General features: G+C 41.4%; 1 protein-coding gene across 5 annotated transcripts in view; it reads left to right on the top strand.

The window, feature by feature from the left end:
* Nucleotides 1-26,945, top strand: part of SPTBN1 (spectrin beta, non-erythrocytic 1) — a 213,406-nt gene that overhangs the window by 26,290 nt on the left and 160,171 nt on the right. The window contains exon 1 of one of the 5 annotated variants that reach the window (XM_050753712.1): nt 10,636-11,545. The exons of the other annotated variants lie outside the window; for them this stretch is intronic. The gene's annotated coding sequence lies outside the window, so the exon portion shown is untranslated. Of the gene's footprint in view, nt 1-10,635; nt 11,546-26,945 lie in introns of those variants that run through there. 5 annotated transcript variants of the gene reach the window in all.

Genomic DNA, 26,945 nt, shown 5'->3' with positions numbered 1-26,945 from the left:
TAGTGCCACAGGATTGCATGATGGGGGGAATATTTGGCCTCATTATTTACATGGCTTAGATTTTGGTTTTTGAAGTGTCTGGTTGGATAGGGATTGACTATTAATGGTAGACATTTTCACATTTTGGAGCACTGATCCTCAATCTTGGCAGCACATTGGCATCCCCTGAAGAGATTTTAAAAATGCAGGTGTCAGCCGGGCATGGTGGCTCATGCCTGAAATCCCAGTGCTTTGGAAGGCTGAGGAGGGAGGATCACTTGAGTCCAGAAGTTCAAGACCAGCTTGGGCAACATAGCAAGACCTCATCTCTACAGCAGAAAAAAAAAAAAAAAAAAAAATTAGAAACAATTAGAAAAAAAAAGCAGATGTCTGGGCCCCACTTCCAGAGAATCTGATTGAATTGTCTGGGGTACAAAATGGGCACCAGGACTTGCAAGGGGTCCTCAGGTGATTGGCCAAGCATGCATGTTATCCTCTGGCCTCCCCTCAAAATTATGTCACTAGCCTGTGCTGTCCAGTAGGGAGCCATGAGCACCAGGAAGTTACTTATGTTTACATGAATTTAGATGAAATAAACTGAAACTTCATTTCCTCGGTCACACTAGCCACATTTCGAATGCCCAGTAGCCACACATGGCTCATGGCTGCTCCATTGGATAGTACAGATATAGAACATTTCCACCACAGCAGACAGTTTCATTGGGTGGCCTAGATCTAGGATGTCAACAAAACATGGGAGGAGCACGAACATTTAAGAAGCCTGACACAGGAAGGGCAGGCTTGGAATAGAGCTAATCCCACAGGACTTGGCAGTACTGAGTTACTCCATACTTTTTTAAGCAGCCTTTTTCTCAATGGTCTTTTGGCACCAGAAGCCCCACAGCAGTTGGTGCGATGGATTATGTGTCTCATCTTACAGAAAGGCCCCGTTTAAAGCAGGCTGGTCTGAAGGGGTGTGGTGAGGACTCAGGGCAGGCAAATGTGACCCTGAGGAGGCCAGGCCAGGGAAGAGAGAATGCAGCTTTATTCCTTCAGAGCCGAGGAATGCCCTGGAAGGGAACTGAAGCCTGAGTATTGGGGTTAAACTAGGTGAGAGGAGGTTTTATCTCTCCTGCTGGAGAAAGACCTGCCTCAATAGTTTGCCTCTGCTTGCTCATCTCTAGTGTGTGGGAAACAAGGACAGTGCTAGCACATATTTCCCGTGAAATAAACTCCCATCGTGGGCCCCCATGTTCGTGGAGCGCTGGGCACCACAGGGTTGAGAATGGAATCAATTATGTCCCATGTTTGTTCAGACATAGCACATAAGATCCCAGGAAGGTAGGGTCACGGAAAAGCGAGGGGTTAGAGGAAACATGAAGTATACCAAAGGATGTGGATTTTCTACCCGTTGCTTCCCTCAGCAGGACCTTTTTGGAGATTGTTCCTCCTGCAGGCGTGAGAAACCCTCACGTGGAGAGGCTGTCTGGAAGCCAGCAGTCCGGTCTGTACCATCCAGGCTCTTTGCTGTGCCTTCCTGTCTCCTGCATTTCGCTGGACATTAGCACCTCCCCAGGAGCAGATTTCTGTTGCTTTCTGTGTGCCTACCATAAAGAAAATGCCAAGTGTTCCTGGGTGTGGGAAGTGGGTGGGAAGAGCTCTGAGAATGCATGGATCAAAGGCACTCAGGTGATTTAGGGGTATGACTCCCAGTGGCTTCACAGGGCCTGTGAGTCATTTCAGAGAGTTTCTCCTGTTTTGTCATTGTCTGCTATGAAACCAGGGTGCAGTGTAAGTGCCTGTTACAGACCTCATTCCCTTCTTGCTTTGTTCTGCTGATCAGGTTAGTGTTCTTGATGGGGTTGTATCCAAATATCTGTATTGGGGCTGGGCATGGTGGCTCACGCCTGTAATCCCAGCACTTTGGGAGGCCGAGGCAGTCAGATCACCTGAGCCCAGGGGTTCGAGACCAGCCTGGGAAACATGGTGAAACTCTGTCTCTACAAAATATACAAAAATTGACTGGGCATGGTGGTGTGCGCCTATGCCTTGGGAGGCAGAGGTGGGAGGAGTAATTGAGCTCAGGAGGCTGAGGTTGCCGTGAGCTGTGATTGCACCACTGCACTCCAGCCTGAGGGACAGAGTGAGACCCTGTCTCAAAAACAAAACCAAACCAAATATGTGTATTGGCAAGTGATAACTGCACAGTATTAACTGCCTTTCTCTGAGGAATAAATGATCAGGGCCCTCCTAGGAATTTTATATGCTTAGGAATTGTGTTTATTTTCCTCTCATTCACTTCAGTCTTGCTTCTGACTGCCAGAAGAGGCCTGCTTTCCTTCCTTTCCCATTGTGAGTAAATTTTAGACTTTTTGTTAATACTCGTCTGCTATTTTTAATTATGTTTCACACTTTTATTTTGCCATTTTCTATATTCTCTTTCCTCAAGCTGAGAGAGCAAGGTAGGAAATGTTAACTTCGCCTAAGAACAGGAATATGGGAAGCTGGAAAGACCAAAAAGAATGCTAAGAGGAATAATAGGAAAGCCAGTGGTGATGACAAGTGTCTTCTGTAATTGCCATCCTGGTAACTTTTCAGGGTACCACTGTTCTTTTATGCTTTATGGATGTTTGAGGCCTTTTATAGGAGAGAATTTTAAAGGACAAGTAGAGAAGTGTTAACTCCTGGAAGTAGTTCATTGATTTTCCCTTCATCCTTTTGCCTGCACCCGGCGTGGGGTGGTTGTGGTTTCAGTGACGAGCTCCCAGAAAGGTGCAGCGTGGCTCATTCCAGGCCTCAAGCACCAGAATACGTTTAGCTTCAAAAATGACAAGTTCGATAAGAGTGTTCAGACCAAGGAAATTAATGCAAAATTTCCTGATGGAGTATGTCAGCGCTATAAAGAAGTTCTTGAGTGTTGTGTAAAATACAAAAAATATATGAACCATTATCAAAACCTAAAAAATGTGTTAAATGTTTATAAAAGACAGTGAAGGATTCTTATTACACAATATGTAGACCATGCGCCTGTGAACTTGAAGTTTGCATAAAATGTGGAAAGAAGAGATTGTTATTCCGTTCAACAAGGAACCAGAAAAAAGCAAAATACTGAAAACAATCTAAGTTCCAACCATAGAAGAAGCTGCAGAAGAAATGAAGAAAGGGATGATAATTTAGATTTTGATGTTGATTTTGAAGACACAGGAGGAGGCCGGGTGTGGTGGCAAGAGCCCTGCTGGGGTCTTCTGATGATTGTATTGAAAAAACTGCTTTTGCTTTGTAACAAGCAAACATAAGTGTCGGTACTTTTGCTATGAGTCATTTACTTGAGATCATTTATCAAATGGTGCTGAGGACCAATTTTTGCAGCTAGCAATATAATAATGTCATCTTGTTTCTATATGAGCTAGTTCTTATAACCGTCCGTTCTGAATCTGGTTTACTTTGGTATTAGGTAATATAGCATACACAATTTATATTGTTCATGTATAAAATTTGTCCATTTTTCTATAGCTTTTTCTGATTTCCTCATTAGGATTTCTTTTCTTTTCTTTTTTTTTTTTTTGCTGTTTTTTAACTTTTTCAAAAATCAGCACAATGTTTTCCTTTGAAATTACATAGATTACTTGGTTTCCAACATTTAATTAGGTCTCTATCATCAGAAAAAGTTTTCACATAATGAAATTATTTAAGCAATATTATATTAATGGAAAACATTATTCTCAGGACTAATTACTACACACCTTTGATGTGTACTTGTTTGCATTTACTGTATGCATGACATACTACTGTACAGTGAGTTGCAGAGTAATGATGATTCAGTAAACGTAGATCTATTTTGCATATTTGTACAGCTTAAGAAATACCAACATCATTTTCTCTGAGAAGCCTTCCCTGATTTTCAGCCTAGATCCAATTCCTCTGACATTTGTTCACAAAGCTGCATACTTTTCCTTCACAGTATTAAGTATCTAATGTCACATTTCTTCATTAATAATTATTGTCAGTCTACCTACTAGACTAGAGCACCATTGCTTTTCTAGTGTTACAATAAATGAATAAATGAATCAGTGAAGTCACGTATCATTAGGATTTCACAGTATCTTTTATGAAATACTCAAAGTCAAAAGTTGGTCAGAATTTCACATTCTTAAATTGACTTTTAATATCATGATATTAATTCACTTGATGGTCTCCTCCTGTGTCTTTTTTTTTTTTTGAGACGGAGTCTCACTCTGTCACCCAGGCCGGGATGCAGTGGTGCAATCTCAGCTCACTGCAAGCTCCACCTCCCGGGTTCACACCATTTTCCTGCCTCAGCGTCTCGAGTATCTGGGACTATAGGCACCCGTCACCACGCCCGGCTAATTTTTTGTATTTTTAGTAGAGACAGGGTTTCACCGTGTTAGGTAGTATGATCTCAATTTCCTGACCTCATGATCTGCCCGCCTTGGCCTCCCAAAGTGCTGGGATTACAGGCGTGAGCCACTGCGCCCGGCCCATCATATCCTTTTTGAATAAGAATTTCTAGGCACCCGGTCCAGGAGTCTGTCTTTTGAAATTCCTAGGTGATTTTGGTGAGCATGCAAGTTTGAGACCCACTGGCCTTACCCTCATGCCTCAGTTTTCAAATGAGGAAACTGAGGACTAGAGAGGGAAAGTGATTTCCTTGCAGTTAAAGGCAGCCAGTGGTAAGATGAGACCAAGGACCTTTCTAAGGTCCCTTACACCCCTGAGAGTCAGTGGCTCTCTGTTTTCACTTTGGATTGCCGTGATGTCTGACTCATACTGTAGTCTTCTTCCTAAAATCCTCTTCTTTTTATTTTTTATTTTTGGCAGCATGTTGAATTCCGCTCTAGTTTCATTCGGTGAGTGCTATTTCTGCTTCATTATAAAAGGTGGTGTGTCACAGGTCCTGTGTGGTCACATAGGCTTAGTGTAAGCTTTGAGAATGATCTCTGGGACCCTTTTTCTCAGATTTCAGTGTTGTGCATTATCTCATCCTGGTGGCTTCTTTGTGATTTAGTTTCCCCTCCTCCCTTCACCATAAAAAAAGTCCTATCTCCTGATGTACTTTTGGCTTCAGAATAACTCCAGATGGTACATTTTGTATAGGGAAAAAAAATAACAGAATTTTTCACGCTCTTCTGTGAATTATTTTCCTACTTTCAATTTTAATGAAGTTATTAATCTTACAAAAGCTCGCTTTGTAAAGAGACTAATCTGAACAAACTTGCTTATATACAATAAGTCCGATGGCAAAAATTAAGAGTACAGTTATTATTAGAGGTTAAAATAACAATTTAATTTTCTACAAATAGAAAATTAAGAAAAATAACTTTTAATGCTGGGATTTGACATTGAGAAATGGCTGACAAAAATGGGACCAAATAAAATGCCGTAGTTGGCCAGACATGGTGGCTCATGCCTGTAATCCCAGCACTTGGGGAGGCTGAGGTGGGAGGATCACTTGAGCTCAGGAGTTCAAGACTAGCCTAGGCAGAACCTGATCTCTATTAAAAAAAAAAAAAAAAAGAAAAGCCAGGCATGGTGGCATGTGCCTACAGTCCCAGCTACTCAGGAGGTAGAGGCAGGAAGATCACTTGAGCCCAGGAAGTTGAGGCTATAGTGAGCCATGATCATGCCACTGTGCTCCAACCTGGGCAACAGACTGAGACCCTGTCTCCAAAGGAAAAAAAAAAAAAAAAAGGGAAAGAAAATGATATAACTGAAAGCACTTTGAAAAATACACAGCAATATGCAGATGCAAGTTGCTGCTGATTTTTACAATCATAATTCTAAGCTGGGTGCAGTGGCTCACACCTGTAATCCCAGCACTTTGGTAGGCCAAAGTGGGTGGATCACTTAAGGCCAGGAGTTTGAGACCATCCTGGACAACATGGTGAAACCCCGTGTCTACTAAAAATACAAAAATTAGCCAGGCGTGGTGGTGTGCATCTGTACTCTCTGTTCTTGGAAGGCTGAGGCATAAGAATCACTTGAACCTGGGAGGTGAAGGTTGCAGTGAGCCAAGATTGTGCTACTGCACTCCAGCCTGGGTGACAGGGTACCCTGTAAAAAAAAAAAAAAAAAAAAAAAAAAAAAATCATGATTCTGATTTGAGAGCTGATGACAGTTTCAGACGATTAAGAGCTTTTATGAAGAGCGTGCATACATTTAGCAATCTCTAATTGGGAATGTTTTGGAAAACACTCCTGAGAATGTAGGTTATTTATAGAAGATGTCCTTTACTTTGATATAATCTTCCTACTGTGGTTTTTATCAGTTGGATTTTTCTGGATCAACGAGAAGTCCTATGAGCCTAAAATATTTATAATTCTAGTTGTGTTTCCATAAGAACATGAGAGAACCTCAGAATTAACCATTCTTGCTGGTCTCACAGAACACCCCAAAAATCTGTTCAGTTTTGCTGGAGTGATGACAGGGAATGGAAAACAAGTTTATGAAGTTTTTTGTTTTTTTTTTTTGAGACAGAGTTTCACTTGTCACACAGGCTGGAGTGCAGTCTCAGCTCACTGCAGCCTCCGCCTCCGAGGTTCAAGTGATTCTCCTCTTTCAGCCTACTGAGTATCTGGGATTACAGCTGCGTGCCACCATGCCTGGCTAACTTTTGTATATTTAGTAGAGACAGGTTTTCACCATGTTGGCCAGGCTGGTCTCAAACTCCTGACCTCAAGTGATTGACTCGCTTCAACCTCCCAAAGTGCTGGGAGTACAGGCAAGAGCCACAGCACCTGGCCTGTTTATGAAGATTTTATAAACGGATTTCTAAATTCAGAAAGTATTCAAGGGATCCCCTGTGGTGGCACTTTAATTCAGGTGGGGTCCTGAATTAAAATAGGAAAATTTTAATAGGAAATTTGGACAAAATAGGAAACAAAATAGAAACAAAATTGAGCAAAACAAAATAGGAAAATACCTAATAGGAAATTTGAACCATCTTGTAAATGGTGATGCGATTCTCCAGAAATTTCTGATTGGGAATAAGCACTTTGAAATATTTGGCTATGTTATTAATCTCCTGTTCCTGAATTTCCCCTCAGTAGTGGATGTGCTTTATTGCATTAAGTTGGATAACCACCTTAGTAGCAAAGATGGGCTTGGGCTTCAGTCTGGTCAATAGGCATCTTATTCAGGTAGATGCCAGATGGGAGGGATGGGGATGGCTTAGTGAAGAAGAATGAGGCTGGAGGTGACTCTTGAAGAATGATTAGTGTTAGCTGGAAAGATTAAGGTGTGGGAGAGTCCCACGTAGGGGAACAGCATGCAGAAAGCTAGAGAGAGAGAAAACTGTGTGTTTTGAGGACCTGTTCTGCTGTGGCTGAAGTAAAGAGGGCTGTGTTGAGGAGTGAAGGGAGCTGAGGCCAGGCAAAAACTCTTGCATGACTTGAAAGGAGGTTTTACCCAAAAGACAAGTGGGGAGGGTGGTGAAACATTTTAGTGAAGCTTGTGTGTTCTTCAAAGCTCATTTAAGCTCCAGCATGGAAGAGGATGGATTTCACTTGGGCAAAATTCAGAGCAGGGAAACCAGTCAGGAAGTTGTGGCAATAATTCGGTCAAGAAACGCTAAGGGACCTTATTAAGGTCAAGGTTAGACTTTGTAAATTTTTGGGTCCAGGAAAACTGTTATTAAACCTGACTGACAGGAAATTCCCCTGGCATCATAGCCTGTCACTGTGAGGATTTGCCTTCTTTTTCACATAGTAATAGATTGTGAAAAGTCTCCAAAACCATATTCAAGGGTTGACATTCACCCACATTATTATACAGGACTTTAAATATTTTCTCTTTCAATCATTCTACACTTAGGTAGAAAAAAATTTCATTGCCAGCTAGCTAATAGGATTTGAGCTATTGTGATGTTGACATTTTTGATGAAGGACTGATCAGAAATTCTTGGTCATCTTATGTGAGAATAACTTCTTGGAGTAAATATGTTCCCAAAGTGCTGCCATTTAAAGTAAACTTTTGAATATCATATCTTAAATGCTTTATAACCATGAACATTTAAATTCTGTGGTTCAAATAATCATTTTTAAGTAATTTACTTCTTACTTCTCTCTTTTTTTTTTTTTTTTTTTTTTGGAGACAAGGAGACAAGCCTGTTACCCAGGCTGGAGTGCAGTGGTGCAAACACAGTTCACTGCAGTCTCAACCTCCTGGGCTCAAGCAGTCCTTCTGCCTCAGCCTCTTGGTGTAGCTGGGACCACAGATGCATGCCGCTGTACCCAGCTAACTTTTCTTTTTTTTTTTTTTTTGTAGAGACGCGGTCTCGCCATGTTGCCCAGGCTGGTCTTGAACTTCTAGGCTCAGGCAGTCCTCCACCTCGCCTCCCAAAGTGCTGGGAGTACAGTTATGAGCCACTGCACCCAGTTTATTTCTCTTTCTTAAATCCAGATTTTTCTATTAGGCTTTGCAAATAGGCCCTTAAAGAAACAGACAGCATGGCTGGTAAACAAATTTTGTTCTTTAGATTTTCCAGACAAATCATGTGGTATTTTAAGAGCTTTTAACAAAAGACCTCAAGATAATTATTTTTAGGATATACTGTAATTTAAAAAATAACTTCTGAGTATGAGAGTAATACATTAAAGAATATTCCTATAATCCTAGCTCTAAAACATGCTATAATTCTGGTCCGGTGTACGGTTTGCACTCATATACACTCACATTTTTATACCCTTTGTTTTTATGGGTTGTATTCATGTTTAAAAATTGTTTTGAAGACACTTTTTATGGCTGTATAAAGTAGTGTACCCTATTTCTAAAGTAGGTGTGCCCTATTACTGGACATATAGTTTGTCTGCAATTTTTTTTTTTTTTTTGCTACTATAAAAAAGCACAATGATGAGCATCATTGCATTCATATTTTTATTTGAAGTTACCTTTTCCTTATATCCCTAAAAGTGGATTTGCTGGGTCTGAGGAGTTTTACTTAACACCTGTTTCAAAGGCTGTGTCATTCTTGTGACCTCATTGCAGGTGGTGGACCTACTGCCCTTTGCACTGACTGACTGACTGCTGTGGTAGATGCCTTCGAACTTAGGCAGGCTAGTGACATTTTATATGGGGTTTGGTTTTTACTTAAAAGGTTTGCTTCTGGAACATTTATGTAAGTTACAGGAGTCAGAGAACACATGGACATGTCTCTTATGTCTCAAGCAAAGATACCCGCAGCCTGCAGTAGAAATGTAATTGACTACTGAGTGGATTTCCTTTCATGTGGAATAGAATGAGATTTATTGGCTTGTATAAACTAGAGCAGAAAAGTTAATAGGAATAATAAAAGCTGTCAGACTCTGTTTAGCTCTATTATGCTATTATACTCAGATCCTTTAAAAACTGTGTTTAGAAAATTGTTATGCAGTTTAATATGTCTGCAGAATATTGAATGCAGTGTCCATCAGAAAATCAAATCCTTTTTTAAAGTTTAGATAGAACTAAATAACGTATCTTTTTTTTTTTTTTTTTTTTTTGAGATAGGGTCTCACTGTTTTTCCCAGACCGTAGTGCAGTGGCATGATCACAGCTTACTGCAACCTCTGCTTCTTGGGTTCAAGGGATTCTCCCACCTCAGCCTGCTGAGTATCTGGGACCACAGGCGCACAGCACCATACCCGACTGATTTTTGCATTTTTTGTAGAGATGGGGTTTTGCCATATTGCCCAGGCTGGTCTCAAACTCCTGGACTTCAGCAATCCTCCCACCTCAGCCTCCCAAAGTGTTGGAATTACAGGCGTGAGCCACCGCACCCGGCCTAAGGAGCATATCTTGATGTTTCTGGTTTTGTTATAATTTCCTTCTGTGTTCTGGGTTGCTCTTACATATATATTCTATAAATTGTGTGTTTTGTGTTTTCTTTTTTGGGAGGTGGAGGGGAGACAGAGTCTAACTCTGTCATCCAGGCTGGAGTGCAATGGCGTGATCTCAGCTCACTGCAATCTCCCCCTCCCAGGTTCAAGTGATTCTTGTGCCTCAGCAGAGTAGCTGGGACTACAGGTGTGTATCACTACGCCCGGCTAATTTTTGTATTTTTAGTAGAGACAAGGTTTTGCCATGTTGGCCAGCCTGGTCTTGAACTCCTCGCCTGAAGTGATCCATCTGCCTTGGCCTCCCAAAGTGTTGGGATTACAGGCAATGAGCCAGCGCACCTGGCCTTATTTTTATGTTTTCTGAATTTTGGTTAAAATTGAAGAAGAGGGTCCAAGGCTAAGTGCCAATGTAGATATTTGCATGTGAAATTGCTTTTCTATCTGTAGCCCGTGTTGTATTACTTAATAGCCTCTTAAACAGGAGACCCCTAATATCTTACATCTATATGTCAGTGATGATAGGGTGTCTATCAAAGGCACAGAAGTTAATATAACTTCCCCAAAGTCACATGAGTGGGTTACTCTCTTTACTTGGAACACATGCAAAGAAAGGGTCCTCCTTCAACACTTGAACATAATCACAGTGTCACGCTCTTTCTCATAAAGGCCGCTGTAGAGAGTACAGAGAAAAACACAATTAATGGTGCTACCCAAATCCTAAAAAGAATGAGGTACAGTATAGGAATTGGACAGCAGACAGAGTGTTAAGTTTTTACATAACTGTAATTAATATAGACATGACTTACTTGAGAAACTCCAAATGTGAATATTGTATTTTAAAAATTACAGGGATGATTATTCACATTATAAAGTGACTCATCATCCCTTTTAAAAAGGATTTATCTTCCTTTTAAGAGGATATTGCCCTGGTATATTTGAGTCTTTGTCTGCTCATTGTTTTAAAAAACTTGTAGTTTCTTTAACAAATTACAGTATGACCTGTGATATTACCCAGACATTCAGTTCCTAGGTATTTAACTAGAGATACCTATTAATGAAATGAAAACACATATCCATGCAAAAATAATACACAAATGTTTATAGTAGCTTTATTTGTAGTAACCCCAAACTGGAAACAACCCACATGTCCATCATGGGTGAATGGATAAACAAACTGTTGTAGCCATTTAATGGTATACTATTCAGCAATAAAAACAAACTGTTAGTATATGCAGCAACATCAGTGAATCTCAGAATAATTATACTGGATCAGTAGCCAGACCAAAAAAAAACTGTATGATTCCGTTTATGTAGAAATTACAAACTAATCTGTAGCAACAGAAAGCAGATCCATGGTCATCTGGGGGTGGAGGACAGGGGTAAGTGAGGATGGGCCAGGAGGCATGGGAAACTTCAAAGTGTTGGATATGCTCATTTTGTTGCTGGCAGTGATGGTTTCACAGGTATATCCATATGTCAAAACTTACCAAATTGTGTAACATGCACATTGTATGTCAGTTATGCCTCAATAAAGTTTCTTTTTTTTTTTTTTAAAGAATGTCTGAGATAAGTTCTGTCTCCACTTGTCTGCCAATTGTACCATTCTTTTATATCTCATCCAGCCTGCTCACAGTCAAGAACGGGGCAGAAGTGGGCCGACAGATGTAGTGCAGTGTGTGGAATGCTGTGACAGATGTGGGCACAGAAGGTACAGTGAAGACCCCCTGGAGGAGGTGAGCTTGAGGCGAGGGTAGAGAGGGCATCTCAGCGGCAAGTCTGAGAATCGTAGGAGGTTGTGGGTGTGTGGCAGGGGTTGGTATGGAGGAAAACAGGGACTTGTGTACCTATCATACATTTAGAGCATTGTTTTGAAAGCGCTGGACATCACTGATGGTAAGCAGGGGACAGACAAAATCAACTCAGGGCCTTGCCCTCTCTGGGAAGGTGAGGAGGCAGGAACCTCAGGTTCAGAACTCAAGGAACCCTTATGTGATGCCACCCCTCAAATCTGTTTAAATCATGTTTCCAGGAGAACCTTGTTGTCCAAAAAGGCTCTGTCTTACCAGATAGCTCTGCTTTGTCCAGGAAACTGCACACTACATTGGAATCCCACCTGTACAAATACTTAAGATTTTTCATTTCAAAAATAGAGTGTACTCTGTAGAAACTAAGGAAAATACAGTTAAGAAAAATAAGACAATTTAAATTGCCTTTAATCCCACCACCCAGTGCTAAATACTTTTAACATTTTGGTGTATATTGTTTCAGATATATATATGTTTTAAAACAAAATTAGAATCATAATTTGCATATGTTTTTACCTTTGTTTCCTCTGAGCATTATTCCGTGTTTTATGTAAACATAAAATATCATTGTTTTTATTTGATGCATGAGAGTCTACTTATATATATGGTGATTTATTTAACCAATAACCTCTTTTGGGGATTTTTTTGGTTGTATAATTTTGTTTAAAAATTCTGGGAAAACCGGCCGGGCGCGGTGGCTCAAGCCTGTAATCCCAGCACTTTGGGAGGCCGAGACGGGTGGATCACGAGGTCAGGAGATCGAGACCATCCTGGGTAACACAGTGAAACCCCGTCTCTACTAAAAATACAAAAACTTAGCCGGGCGAGGTGGCAGGCGCCTGTAGTCCCAGCTACTCGGGAGGCTGAGGCAGGAGAATGGCGTGAACCCGGGAGGCAGAGCTTGCAGTGAGCTGAGATCCGGCCACTGCACTCCAGCCTGGGTGACAGAGCGAGACTCCGTCTCAAAAAAAAAAAAAAAAAAAAAAATTCTGGGAAAACCATAATTACTTTATTAAAAAGCAAGTAAATCGAAGAATATAGTTAATTTTTTTTATTAACAGGTGCAGTTTCTGAATTCATATTAAAGAAAAATAGCCTGGTCTAGTAGACATTTTAACTAAATGAAGGGAGGTGGTCCCCTTCTAGAAGTACCCGTGGGCTCATACAGTAGTTCTTTGTTACCCAGTGATAATTATTTCATCTGTGCTGTTCACAAAAAGTAACCATCTATGTGAACTCTGTTGTTCCCAAAGGAAGATTTATTCCCAATATCAGAAATATGTTTAAAAAGTATAAATAGGCCAGGCACGATGGCTCACGCCTGTAATCCTAGCACTTTGGGAGGTTGAGGCAGGTGGATTGCCTAAGCTCAGGAGTTCGAGACCAGCCTGGGCAACACAGTAAAACCCCGTCTCTGCCAAAATACAAAAAATTAGCCAGGCATGTTGGTGGGCACCTGTAATCCCAGCTACTCGGGAGACTGAGGCCGAAGAATTGCTAGAATCCGGGAGGTGGAGATTACAGTGAGCCGAGATCACGCCACTGCACTCCAGCCTGGGCGACAGAGCGACTCGGTCTCTTTAAATTAAAAAAAAAAAAAAAAAAAAAAAAAGGTACAAATAACAGTAACAGTTAACATTTTTTTTTTGGAGGGGGGGAATGCTTTTTCTTCTATATATTATTAGAAGCATTTCACATGTGTTAACTTATTTAATCCTCAAAACAGTTCTAGATGTAAGTTCAGTTTTTTTTTTCTGTTTAACAGATACGTAAACAGAAGTACAGAATGTTAGTAACTTACCCAAATAAATGATCAACTTATATGAAAACATATCCATCATCACTAGTAAGCAGACTTGCAAATTAAAATAACAAGCCATCACTTTAGAGACCTGCAGTGATCTTAGACAACTTAATACTGGATGCTGATTAAGGTAGAGGGAAACAGGCCCTCTTGTACAAGGTCAATGGGAGGGTCCATTTCTGTAGGAAAGTTGGTTTCTCTCTAGCAAATTTATCCTATGAAGATAATTGGACAAGGTTATAATGATATTACTGTGCTCATGGAAGTACTGAGAATAGTGAACAACTATATGTCCTGTAGTAGGGACTTGGTTAAATAAATTTTGGTATATCCGTATGGTAGAACACCATACAGCTATTACATATGACGATATGGGCATGTGTTTATGGAGGTCATTGCTCAGGAAATTGTAAATGGGGATAAACAGACAGCATGGAACATGAATACTCGATATCTGCTTCTGGCCGTTGGTCTTGGGCCCCCACCAGGAAACCAGCATGTCTGGCTTCTTTCTTTGTTACCATAAGGCCAGAGAAACCCTAGAGCTGCAGTGAGGAACTGTCTTGGGTTCTCTGAAAATGAGCATCATGAAAAATGCTTGGCTTAGAAGAAGAAGAGAAGGAATTAGTACATTTTGTTACAGATATTATATTGGTTTCATTTAACAAATGCAGAGACAGTTTTATAACTGGAACATTTAGCCACTGCAAAAACTATGAATTAATTTTTTATTTTTTTTTCAAGTTTTCCACTAAGCTCAATTGAGTACTTTCTTTCTTCTTCCTTTGAGACTCACTCTAACCACCAGGGAGTCACCTCTTTATTGATCTGCCTCATGATGCCAGGAATTTCCTTTCTTCTACCATAGTTTACCTGTGCTTGACAAAACATTTGGATTCAGGTGTTAGTGTGAACAGTGACTTGATGTGTTAACCTTCTTAGGTTTTTAAACTTTGAACAACTGCGTTTTCTCAAAGGCGAAACTAACTTGTTTGGGAATTGCAGAAATCATAACTCCCCAAGGACAGCTCAACCCTCAGTCTCCAAGCCATAGAATTTAAAGGCTGCCTTGATGCCACCAAAAACGTCTGTTCCTTTTGTTACAGAAAGAACATTGTGTGGTGTGCTTCCTAGGTTTTGAAAAATATCTGCAAATATTTTGGGAACTGAATTTTGGGAAGGGCTACCCTCTGGCTGAACTCTGCTTACAAAATCCATAAATACAGGGTTCCAGCTCTGCACAGCAGGACAGGTGCAAGTGTGCGCCAGTAACCTCACAGCCGGAGACCATCTCCACAAACATCCTGCCAGGAGGAGAGTAGAGAATAACAAAGGAAAAAAACAAGGCCTCCAGTTGGCATTCTTGTTGAGGAAGTCCATCAATAATCAAGTTCCCGTCAACTTGTTTCTGTATTCTTTTGCTTAAAGAAACATGTTAGTGAGTCCCAATCTGAAAAAAAAACTTTGAGTTATATTTCTTAGGTTGGGGAATACATACAGCGTGGAGTTGGAGCTTCAGTCTCTGGAGCCAAACCCAGATTGAAAGGCAGCAAGAGAGTAGCAGCTAAGAGCATAGACCAGTGCTTCCACTGGCTGGAGGATGACCGGTGCATTCACAAGATGGGAATGTTTGGTAGACTTGCTGCGGGCCATGTGTGTGACTTCTGAGCATGTGGCTTATGTGAATTTTAAATTTAATTTAAATTAAATGTAAACAGCTACACATGGCTTGTGATGATTGTGTTAGACAGCATAGGATAGACTTAGAAGCTAGACTACTTGGATTCGAATTCCAGCTTCATTATCGTTTACCTCTGTTACCTTGGACAATGTTCCCTGAGCACTTTGTGCCACAGTTTTCTCGTTTGGAAAGTGATAGAAAGATAATAGTGCCTACCACAAAAAAGGTTATTTTGAGGATTAAATGAATTAATATTTGTAAAGGGCTCAGAATTGGGCACATAGTAAAAGCTATATCAGTGTTTCTTAAATAATGCAACTATACATACGTCCCTAAAGTGAAAAATTGAAGCTGGATCCATACTATGTTTTCTTTCAAGAAGCTCCCATGCATCTATTATCAATGCATTTTTCTTAAAGACCCCTTGAATACTGGGGAGAGCAGAAAAGTCATTTATTCGATAAATATGTCTGGAGCCCATACTTTATGCTAAGTGCTGTGCTGGGTGCCGGAGATACATTTGGTGGTGCATAGAGACTTGGTTCATCCTAATAAAAGGGTAACAGTCCTGCAGTGTTTTCACCTAGTGGTTATGGAACTTTAGAATACGAAGGGACTTTAAAAGTAGGGTAGAGGTGTAGATGTAGATAGAGAAACCCAGAGAGACTTTGTGTTTGTTCCTAGTCAGCTGGTTAGGACTTCACCCTTCACCTCCTGTTAGCTCATGCTTTTGCCTTTGCACCTGTGGAGCCCAGGCGTGTCCTGAGGCCCTCACCACCCATGCAGAAGCCTTCAGGTGGGGTTAACATTTGCCCACTGCTGGAAGGGGTCCATCTTTCAGTTCTCAGATGACAATGATAATTCTTGGCCTATTTTGACTCCTCTTTATAAAATAGTGGCAATATTAGTAGTTTTTTTGTATTTGTTTTAATTTTTTTCTCCTTACTTAAGGGAAAGTTAGAAACTCATGTTGGTTCCTCCATTTTTGTGTTTGTTTAAACTTTGCTGGTTCATGAGATAGAAAAGTCTGTGCTTAGACCATACCACCCCATGCGGTTTGTGTAAGCCTTAAAAAATAAATATTTCAGCCCCAACATTCATGTAGTACTAAAAGTGAGAGGATTTTGAACCATAATTGATTTGACAAGAAATGGACATAAGGGAGGAAGGTGACTGGTTGTTTGCCTGTTGATTTGCTTTCAGCACCTGCTAAAACGTAGAGCGAAGGGGAGAGAATCCACCAGTCTCCTTTACATATGAAAAATATTCAAATGTCAGCATGGCCCAGCCACTGACATAAGAAAAACTGTTTCACAGTTAAGTCTCTAAATAACGTCCTGAAAACACAACATTTGTAATTATCTAATTAATAAAGGATGCAGGTAATAGAAGTAATATGGAAGGCGTTTTCTGGCAGATAAAGCTTCAGAAACCTTCACATCTGCACATGATTACGAAGCCCCTGTTATTACTTCGCTTCCCCCCTTCCTTTAGCCCATGTTTCTCACTATGAACTAATAGTACATAATAATAAAACCCTGGATGTCAGCCAACACTGAGTTTTGGCTAACTTTTCCAGTGTTTGTTAAAGTTGGAAAAGCATTGCAGCTGTTATGCTGGGTACTTTCCAATGGAGGACATGTTTTCCAGATGAAGGCGCAAATGGTAATTGAAATATAATCAGTATTTTTGGCAACTTGGAATTATAATTCTTTTTACTTTTGTAATGTTAATTGTTCATTTCTTAGGATTTGTTTTGTGTTTTTCTGTGATCTGTAATCTACTAAAAGTGAGAGAAAGAACAAATGTTTTAGGCTGTTTTTCATTCTTTGAAAGAAAAAACAATGGCAAGTAGTCACATTTATTAGGTGATGGCTTATTTTAAATAACCACAAAATTTGTGTTTGAAATATTTTATCGTAAGACTCATGTTTCAGGCAACAGAAAAAAAGAAAAAAATCTCAAATAGAACAAAATTTTAGAGCTGACTGGAAACTATCGCTTGGATAGGCTGAAGACTCAGTGGGCTTCAGGTGTTCCCAGGACCAGGCTGCTGGAGATGTGCCTTTCTTTGAGAGATTTGTTCTGGTTTTTTTGGGTCTTGATCCACCATGCTAAGGAGGGGTGGGGCGTGTCTGCTGATGATTTTATTGGTATTTGAGGTTTATAACATTTTTTGTTTAAGCTAGAAAGAGCTCTAGCTGATTAGCAGTTCTCAATCCTTGGCTGGATATTTTATTTTTTGTTTTGTTTTGAGACGGGGTCTGGCTCTGTTGCCCAGGCTGGTGTGCAGTGGCGCAATCATGGCTCACTGTAACCTCTGCCTCCCAGGCTCAAGGTGTCCGCCCACTTCAGCCTCCTGTAGTAGCTGGGGCTACAAATGCAAGCCACCATGCCCAGATAATTGTTGTATTTTTTGTATAGATGGGGTTTTGCCATGTTGCCCTGGGTGGTCTCAAACTCCTGGGCTCAAGGGATTTGCCTGCCGTGGCTTCCTAAAGTGTTGGGATTATAGGTGTGAGCCACTGCACCTGGCTGGCTGCGCATTTTAAAGATCTCGATGCTCACTCATACCTGAGCCAGCCTAATTAAAAAATCACAGTATCCCCACAGGTGACAGTGATGTGCAGCCAAGAACACTGTTCCTGTCTGGTCCTCTCTTTATAGACAAGGAAATTGAGGCCCTGAGCAGCTAGGTGACTTGTCCCAAGTCACCTGCTGGGACTGACCCAAATAAAGAATGGCTGATTTCTGGAAGGGATGTCAAATTCTCTGATTACAGATCTCTTGTGATCTTCTCTCGAGGCCTGTGGACTGCCCTGTCAACAGTCAGGCTAGGCAGCTGCAGAGAGCAGGACTCTGGGGTCCCCAGTGAAGAGGAAGCAAGGAGTCCTCATCTTCCTGTCCCCTTTACCCAAGTAGAAATTGCCCTTCCTTCTCCCACATGAGCTATCTGAGGCATGATAAACTGCCACTGGGGCTCTTTGGCTCTTTTTTTTTTTTTTTTTTTTTTAATTGCTTTAGAAACAAATAGGTTTGTAATTAGCTAAATGAGACTGGCAAATTTCAGACCAGTTGCTATATATTACAAAGGAGCTTCTTGAATAGCTGGTCACCTCTGTATTTTGTAGAAATCTTCCTTCTCCCTTTTAGGGAACACTACACATTATTTAGTTACAGTGTTAGGGATAACTGATCATTTCTAATGCTGTGTATATCCATTAAGGATAATTTAAACCAATTAAATGCTAACCTGGCTGGACAGCCAGGTGCAGGTTTGTGGCATCCAGAAAGAGGAGGAGATGGACTTGGTAGATTCTGAGTTGGTCAGTTCCAGCTCTTCGTGTTTCGGAGGCTTTGGTCTCATTACTTGCTCACCTTTCTGCTCAGTGCTCCTTGACATGGCAGGTCAGGTTGATGGGAGGTGGTACCTGGATGCCCTGTGCTGGCACTGGGCACTGCACCAGAGAGTTCCCACCCCTGCCTGGGGATGGAGCCTCTCTGGGGAGAAGAGAGCACAAAGGTGGGGGCCTGGGGAGTTGTGAGAAGTGGAAGCTAGAATCTGGAGCAACTAGTGTGTGTAGATACTTCGTGAGAAAAGCTTGATCACGTTTTGGTAAGTATTTGCAGCTCCCTGAAAATTTGTGTTGGGGGTGATCATTAGCATCTTTTGGAATATTTGATAGGAAAACATTTGCACAGTAAAGCAAGACTAGATTAAGGAGCTTTGGTTCATTTCCAGACCTGTCCTTTATTCTTACAGTATGCCAACATCACTCTCCAAATGTTAAACTCTGAGAGAAAGAGAATGTGTATTTTTCTTTGCAGGATGTCAGTCAAATAATTCACTCATTCCTTCCCCAAACACACTGGCCTCTGAAATGACACCCTACCCCTGCCAAGAGTGAGACTGGTTCTGATTGGGGAGCTGGTGAGTTTCTGCTTTCTAGCCCCAAAGGCCTCACCCTTGTTCTTATCTGGAAGTTGATGGGAAGGTTTGCTAATCTTCTCAGGAGCCAGTCACAGGACCTCAAGAATGTAGCCTGTAACGGGCAGCTGGCATCAATTTAGTGCTGTAGGGATGGCCAGGCTGTCAGAGTGGTCGCACTTTACCTGCCCCCACCCCTCACACTCTGTGAAGGGTTGGTTTACATCAGGGATGGCTGCTCCTGACATAACTGTCTATTTCTGGCAACAGAGGAAGATGCCTTCTGCCATTTAGGGGAAGAGAAATAAATATTCACTTCAGAGAATACACTTTGAAGTGTGGCTGTGTGTGCATGGGTGACAGCTCCCTGCCTACTTTTCCTGCAAGGTTCTTGTACATCAAGAAAGATTAATAGACTTCCCTTGAAGTCAGACAGAGATGTGTTCATAGAAAATCTAAGTGCAAAACCAAGGGCAAACTCTGGCTTTTCTGGTTGGTTGGTGGTGTTGTTTCTCTTCTTGGAATGGACACTGAAAGCCAGGGGAAAGGGCTTCATCATCCCTCTTTCGTAAAGCCTGTTGAGCAGGAACCTTCTGGAGCTTCTAGATGGAGGTTCCCGGAGATTGTGTGAGTGGTGAGCAGTCTGGTTGAAGAGGGCCGGTGTTTGTTGCTTTGCCCTCATTAAGTGTCAGGAATGAGCTCTGCACGGACTCAGAGAACTAACAGATCAGCCAGGGTACCTCAGAGAAGAATGCACTGGAGGCGACTGCCATGTTCCCTCTGTGGTCATGAGGAAAGAAGAGAATTGCTTGTGTGGCCTGGGAGCTTCCCTGGCATAGTAATCACACTGGATTTTACAACTGGGCACATTCTTAGGCTTCAGTTTGGTGATCCCTGTGTTTAAAAATAAATAAATAAATAACTTTTGTTGTGTGGAGCTTAATCTGCTGAGCTTATTTTTGGTCATCCATTCTCACCTGCCTCAAGACACTGGTCACTGGTGTCTCCATGTTGATATATTATGCTCAGCTTTTTTGCATGCTCCACGTGGAGATTTGAACACAATTCTCATGGGAGCTTGGCCCATCTTTCAGCACACTGTGTAAGCCCCTGACTGCCTTCCTGTTCATGGAGGACTAGGCATAGTGTGAGGGGTCTCATTGCTCATCTGGTTAGTGCCTTTGCAGTCAGAGCAAGCTAAGGGAACAATGCCCCCTACCTGTCTATCCTCCTGCAGGCCCAGTGTGGGAACAAGATGCTCTTCAGAGAAATCTCTTTGACACTGGCTGTCTCACCCAGCACCTACACTCTTGAGAATCTGAGGGCCTTAGCAGAATTTCAAAGTGTCCAAGGATTAGAAATGAGAAGTCTCCATGAGCATGAAAGTGACCATCCTTGTAGGTCATTATTTTGATCCATGCTCTCATCACTGGTTTCACAAACAGCCCTTTCCTTTCTAGTCTTTGAACACATCAACTCTTTTTGAGTAACACAGCAATATTAAAAACATATACCCATTGCCAAAAAGCAAAACCAACCCACTTCTGGCTGAGGAACTGCTGAATATCTAACTATACATCCCTCAGTAGCTGAATATGGTTACAACGAATGGCTTTCCCATATTTTCTTGATGCTTCTAAATGTATTAGTTCACTTTTGGGGGGAATATTTTGGTGCTGTCATAATCTATATATAGAAAATGTTAAGGACGTTTCCGAGAACTGCGTTAAAACAACCATAACAAACCATATTCTGCAGACTTCAGGTGTAGTATTTTGATTGTTTGGTTTGGTTTATCACCAACTCCTCTCTTCTATCTATTCTCTTCTATCTAATGCCCCACACTATATTAGGAATTTGTTACAATATGACTAATGCTGAATATGTGTGCATTGATTTTTAAGTGACTAGGTGGGACTGACTTGTTCAAATCTCCTCCATTAAAGCAAATATCTGATTAGGAGAAAAGTAAGGGAGTAATTTGTTAGGAAAACTACTTTCTGAGGTGCCACCACCTCCCCTCCTTCCAACCTGAAGAGGCAGAGAGGTTTGTGTAGACAAAGGACTTGCGAGGCATAGCTGTTTTACATTCTGATGTTCTATGACTTTCTTAAATAAAAACCTTTTGGATTTTCATATCTGTTTAGCTAGTACGAGTATTTCCTCCTTTTTCGAAGGATAAAATCCTAGACTCAATGATATTCTTTGGGTGACTGAGAAGTCATACCAGCATAAGCAGTACAGCTGGCCCCCTGTATCCGTGGGTTCTGCATCTGTGAATTCAACCAACCATGGATAGAAAATACGTGGGAAAAAAAATCCACCAAGTTCCAAAAAGCAGAAGTTCAATTTGCTGCTTGCTGAAAACTTCATTGAATCCATGTGAATGAGGTGATGTATAGGCATTATATTGGGAATTATAAGTAATCTCTAGGTGATTTAAAATATATGAGAGGATGTGTGTAGGTTATATACAAATACTGCACCATTTTATATAAGGGAACTGAGCATCCATGGATTTTGGTATTCATAAGGGGTCCTGGAACCAATCGCCCATGGGTAGTGAGGGATGACTGTATTTTCTAATTAAAATATTTTTTTTAAATAAGCATATGTTTTACTTGGTACCTTATAATACTTTAAAAAGTATAAAACTCCTAAATAAAATAATTGGTTTCGTGATAAATATTTCCAGTGGTGTACTTAAAGTGAATGTTTTCATCAGAATGCAGAAGCTGTTTTGAGAACTTTTTGCGCATTATTTTCAGTGGGGTTGTGAAATCCAGTGAAAACGTGTATAAATGTTTGTAGAAGAATACTTTGTTTATGAAGAGAGTGCAAATATTTTCTTAATATGACAACACCCCAGAGGATGGTTACAATTAAAGTAATAGTGATTCAGTTAAACATAGGGATGGAGAAGCCATTATTTTGAAATATCTTCTGAGCCCCATTGAAGAGAGTGTTTTACACACCTTGGCAACCAAGTTTTACTTATTGTAGTATTACTGCATTGTACTGGAGCACAAGAATGGTGTGAATACTTTGTGGTTAAACAAATTATAGATGCCTGTAGTTGTATGAGATCTTGGAATACATGCATTCCGGCTTCCCACACAGTACTCAGTCCTTTCTGTAGCTATCCTGTTGAATATATGGGGAGTACAGTGTACTTTCAGGCAAGATAGTCATTTAACAGGTCGTATTTAAATATTGTTTCAGTGCATGCTGTGAAAACAACAACAGTAACAACAACAAATCTAATACCTGTCTGCTCTCTGCATTTTTGGAGGGCTCTGGTTGTTAGAAAGTACCTCCTAACCCTGAGCCACTGTGAAGTTGTTGCTCCCCGCCTGCTGGGAAATCTGTGCCAGCTCTCCCAGGGCGGCTCCTGAAGCTGGCTGCCTGCAGATACCTGCCAGGTGTCTCTCCTAGACTTTTCCCCAGGGGTCGTAGCTCCAAGGCTGGGTCTCCTAGATGTCTTACAGCCTGGCTGCCCCTTCTGGACACTCTTGGCTTGGTCAGTACCTGGGGTGATTTCACTTGGTGTCTAACAATGAAACTTCCTTTGGTTATATCTTCTGCTGTTGCTTCGCATTGAGCTTGCCACGTTTTCCTTGAATTGCTGTCAGTTTTTATCTCTTCTAACCTTGGGAACTTTTATTTTTAAAAATCTGGGCCAGGCGCAGTGGCTCACAGCTGTAATCTCAGCACTTTGGGAGGCCGAGGTGGGCGGATCTCGAGGTCAGGAGATGGAGACCATCCTGGCTAACACGGTGAAACCCCGTCTCTACTAAAAATACAAAAAATTAGCCGGGCAAGGTGGCGGGCGCCTGTAGTCCCAGCTACTTGGGAGGCTGAGGCAAGAGAATGGCATGAACCTGGGAGGCGGAGCTTGCAGTGAGCCAAGATCGCGCCACTGCACTCCAGCCTGAGCGACAGAGCGAGACTCTGTCTCAAAAAAAAAAAAAAAAAAAAGAAAGTCTGAATGCAAGATCGTATGTGTGCTTGAACAATTTGAATCCCCTCTCGGCCCTGGGACCTTCCCTGTGCTACATCTGCTTTCGGAGGTGGTGAGGAAAGGGCTGACCAGGCCATGGACCTGTCCCAGCGCTGGCATGCTTGAACATACCTACTCAGCCAGCAATGAAAATTTGTCTTAGAAATTTGAAGTTGCTTTTGAAGCTTTTTGGTCGGTGAGAGAACTTAAAAATTCTCATGTAAATATAATTTTAAAACTGTAGATGACTCAATCTACAAGAACTTATCTGTTTTGTTTTTTGGTTTTTTTTTACTTATAGTTTACATTTGGAAAAATTTACCACTGGATGAACTGAGTAATTTTTTCTTCTTGATAGTAGAGGAATTGGTAGGGAAAGTGCTTCTAATACTCCCCGAAGCTGAGAAAATTTTAAGTATAAAGTTTATTCATTAAACATTTGTGTATTGTCCTCTGTGAGCTAGGCACTATATTTAGGGATACATTGATGAAAAAGAGAGAAATACCTAACAGTTCATGGAGAGTACAGTATACTTTCAGGCAAGATAGTCACTTAACAAATTATTACACAGGTAATTATTTAAACACCATTGTAACGTGTGCTGTGAAAAAACAACAACAAACCAATAGGAACATAGGAGAGGCCCTGGGCTGGGACTAGGGGCTTCAAAAGAGTCTCTCCAGATAAAGTAAAGTTTAGGTTGATGTGGTTCTCATTTATCCATCATCCTTGTCTTTAAAATCACAAGATATTGAGAGTTAGCAGTGCCATTGCTAATGAGATTAGAAAGCCTTCATTAATTACAGGATCCTTGGATTGAGATTGGAGTTTAATGGCACAGAAGGCAGCTTTAGGGTTCACTTGGTGAATTAATCTGCTCAGGCGGCCATAACAGAATGCCATAGACTGTACGGATTAAACAACAGAAATGTATTTTCTCACTGTTCTGTAGGGTAGAAGTCCAAGATCAAGGAGCTGTCAGTTGATTTCTGATGAGGCTTCTCTTCCTGGCTTGCAGATGGCCGCTGCCTCACTGTGTCCTCACCTGGCCTTTTCTTTGTGCAGATGGAATGGGTGCGGGGGGACCATAGCATCTCTTTGTTCCTTTTATTTTTATTTTTTTTAATTTTTAATTAATTTATTTATTTATTTTTTTTTTTTGGTGATACTGGGTCTCACTCTGTTGCCCAGGCTAGAGTGCAGTGGCGTGGTCTCTGCTCATTACAACCTCTGCCTCCCAGGCTCAAGCAATTCTCCTGCGTTAATCTCCCGAGTAGCTGGGATTATAGGCACCCACCACCGCACCTGGCTAATTTTTGTATTTTTATTAGAGACAGGGTTTCACCATGTTGACCAGGCTGGTCTCAACCTTCTGACCTCAAGTGATCCACCCACCTCAACCTCCCAAAGTGCTGGGATTATAGGCTTGAGCTACTGCGCGGCGCCGGGCCATTCTTTGTTCCTTTTCTGATAACTACACCAGTCCTATTGGATTAGGGCCCTACCATTATGACCGCACTTAACCTAGATTACCTCCCTACAGGCTCTGTCTCCGAATACAGTCACATTAGGGGTTGCTCCTACAACATGTGAATTTGGAAGGTGAGCACAATTTGGTCCATAACACTCAGGCTCCACTAAAAATCCAGCTACTGCTTGTGCCCAGCCTGTGATTTTTCTCTCTCTGTAGAGTCATAGAATACTAACAGAATTTAGTTCCCTCCAAATGTTCCAAATTGCCCTGACATCCGGTTCATTCTTCTGTGCTGCTGATTTTGACAAAAGAAGCAACTGCTTCGAAAGCATTTTGAGATAGGAAAAACAAAGCGCATATGATGTTGCAGATATTTTGGGAAATAGAAAACTTGTTTATTAGTAACATATTTCAAGGAGATGAAGTTATGGGCTTGATTTTGGTCAAGTAAGTAGTTGAAAAATGCAGTTTCAAAAATCACATCACCAGGGAGATTTTAAAGAAATTTAGAGTGGTGTGGATGCCCTGATCTTGCCTTCTAAGTTTTTTCCCCCTATTGGGAGAACACAGAAACTTGCTGATTCCTTTTGCTCTTATGCCTGATTGAAGACTTCACCAGCTAAGATCTTCCTTTCATTTTGCAGTCGTTTGAGCAATAGTAGGAGCCAGGTAAGTTTGACTTACAAGCCCATGCAGCTTTGGACAGACTGTGCATTATCCTGTGACTTTCTGGAAAGTGTGGTAAGGTATCCCCAGCCTGAGTGTTGGGCTGATTGGCTCGGTTGAATAGGGTCTGGCTCCACAGTAGTCATACTTAACATACTTAACTTGTGGCTGTCACCTATGATAAATGCATTGTAAATCAGAGATCTCTTTTGTGGCTCTAAACTTACGGCAATATTTTAGGCACCATGGCTCATTTTTCTTGTATACTCATGTTTAGATATTCTGGAGAGCCAAAGTGAATCCACATTTACTTTAACTGACTTTTGTTACCAAGCTTGATATTGAGTACCTTTGAAAATAAGCTTTTAGGCCGGGCGCGGTGGCTCAAGCCTGTAATCCCAGCACTTTGGGAGGCCGAGACGGGCGGATCACGAGGTCAGGAGATCGAGACCATCCTGGCTAACACGGTGAAACCCCGTCTCTCCTAAAAATACAAAAAACTAGCCGGGCGAGGTGGCGGGCGCCTGTAGTCCCAGCTACTCGGGAGGCTGAGGCAGGAGAATGGCGTAAACCCAGGAGGTGGAGCTTGCAGTGAGCTGAGATCTGGCCACTGCACTCCAGCCTGGGCGACAGAAGGAGACTCTGCCTCAAAAAAAAAAAAAAAAAAAAAAAAAAAAAAAAAGAAAATAAGCTTTTAAGCAGTCATGTGCAGGCCTCTAATGGATTCCAGACTGTATAGACTGTATTGTTAAACAATATTTTGTTTTTGTTTTTTTTTTTTCCAGATTGATCAGGTTTAAACAGATTTTAGTAATAGAGCAGTGGTCTCCAACCTTTTTGGCACCAGGGACTGGTTTCATGGAAGACAGTTTTTCCACTGACGGTTGTGGGGATGGTTTCGGGATGATTCAAGCGCATTACATTTACTGTGCACTTTATATCTATTATTATTACATTGTAATATATAATGAAATAATTCTGGCGGGACATGGTGGCTCATACCTGTAATCCTAACACTTAGGGAGGCCAAAGTGGGCGAATCACCTGAGGTCAGGAGTTCGAGACCAGCCTGACCAACATAGTGAAACCCCGTCTCTACTAAACATACAAAAATTAGACAGGTGTGGTGGTGGCACATATCTGCAATCCCAGCTAGGGATTGCAGAGGCTGAGGCCGGAGAACCTCTTGAACCCAAGAGGCGGAGGTTGCAATGAGCCGAGATCATGCCACTGCACTCCAGCCTGGGTGACAGAGCTGGACTCCATCTCAAAAAATAACAATAGTAATAATAATAGTTTTACAACTCACCATGATATAGAATCACCTGAGCTTGTTTTCCTGCAACTAGATGGCCCCATTCGCGGGGGTGATAGGAGACAGTGACAGATCATCTGGCATTAGATTCTCATTAGGAGTGGCCCAATCCCGATCCCTCTCATGTGCAGTTCACAGTAGGGTTTGTGCTCCTGGGAGGCTCTAATGCCACCACGAATCCGACAGGAGGCAGAGCACAGATAGTAGGTATATGCAAACTGTGGGGAACAGCTGTACTTCACTTGCTTGTCTGCTGCTCACCTTCTGCTGTGTGGCCTGGGGGTTGGGGACCCCTCTAATAGAGGTTTGATCGTGTTAAAATGATAATTATTTAAATGTTTTTTCTAGGATTGATGTTTTCTTCCTTTCAAGTATCATAGGCCAATGTTTAGTCATTTTGTTTATTTGAAAGGTTATGGATTTCTAAGTAAGTTTGGGAAACATTTACCAAGCATACAA

Source organism: Macaca thibetana, chromosome 13 (assembly GCF_024542745.1).
Source record: "Macaca thibetana thibetana isolate TM-01 chromosome 13, ASM2454274v1, whole genome shotgun sequence".
In the NCBI taxonomy this organism is placed as follows: Eukaryota; Metazoa; Chordata; class Mammalia; order Primates; family Cercopithecidae; genus Macaca; species Macaca thibetana.
The sequence above is the reverse complement of the archived record's forward strand: the minus strand, read 5'-3'. Positions and strand labels throughout refer to the sequence as shown.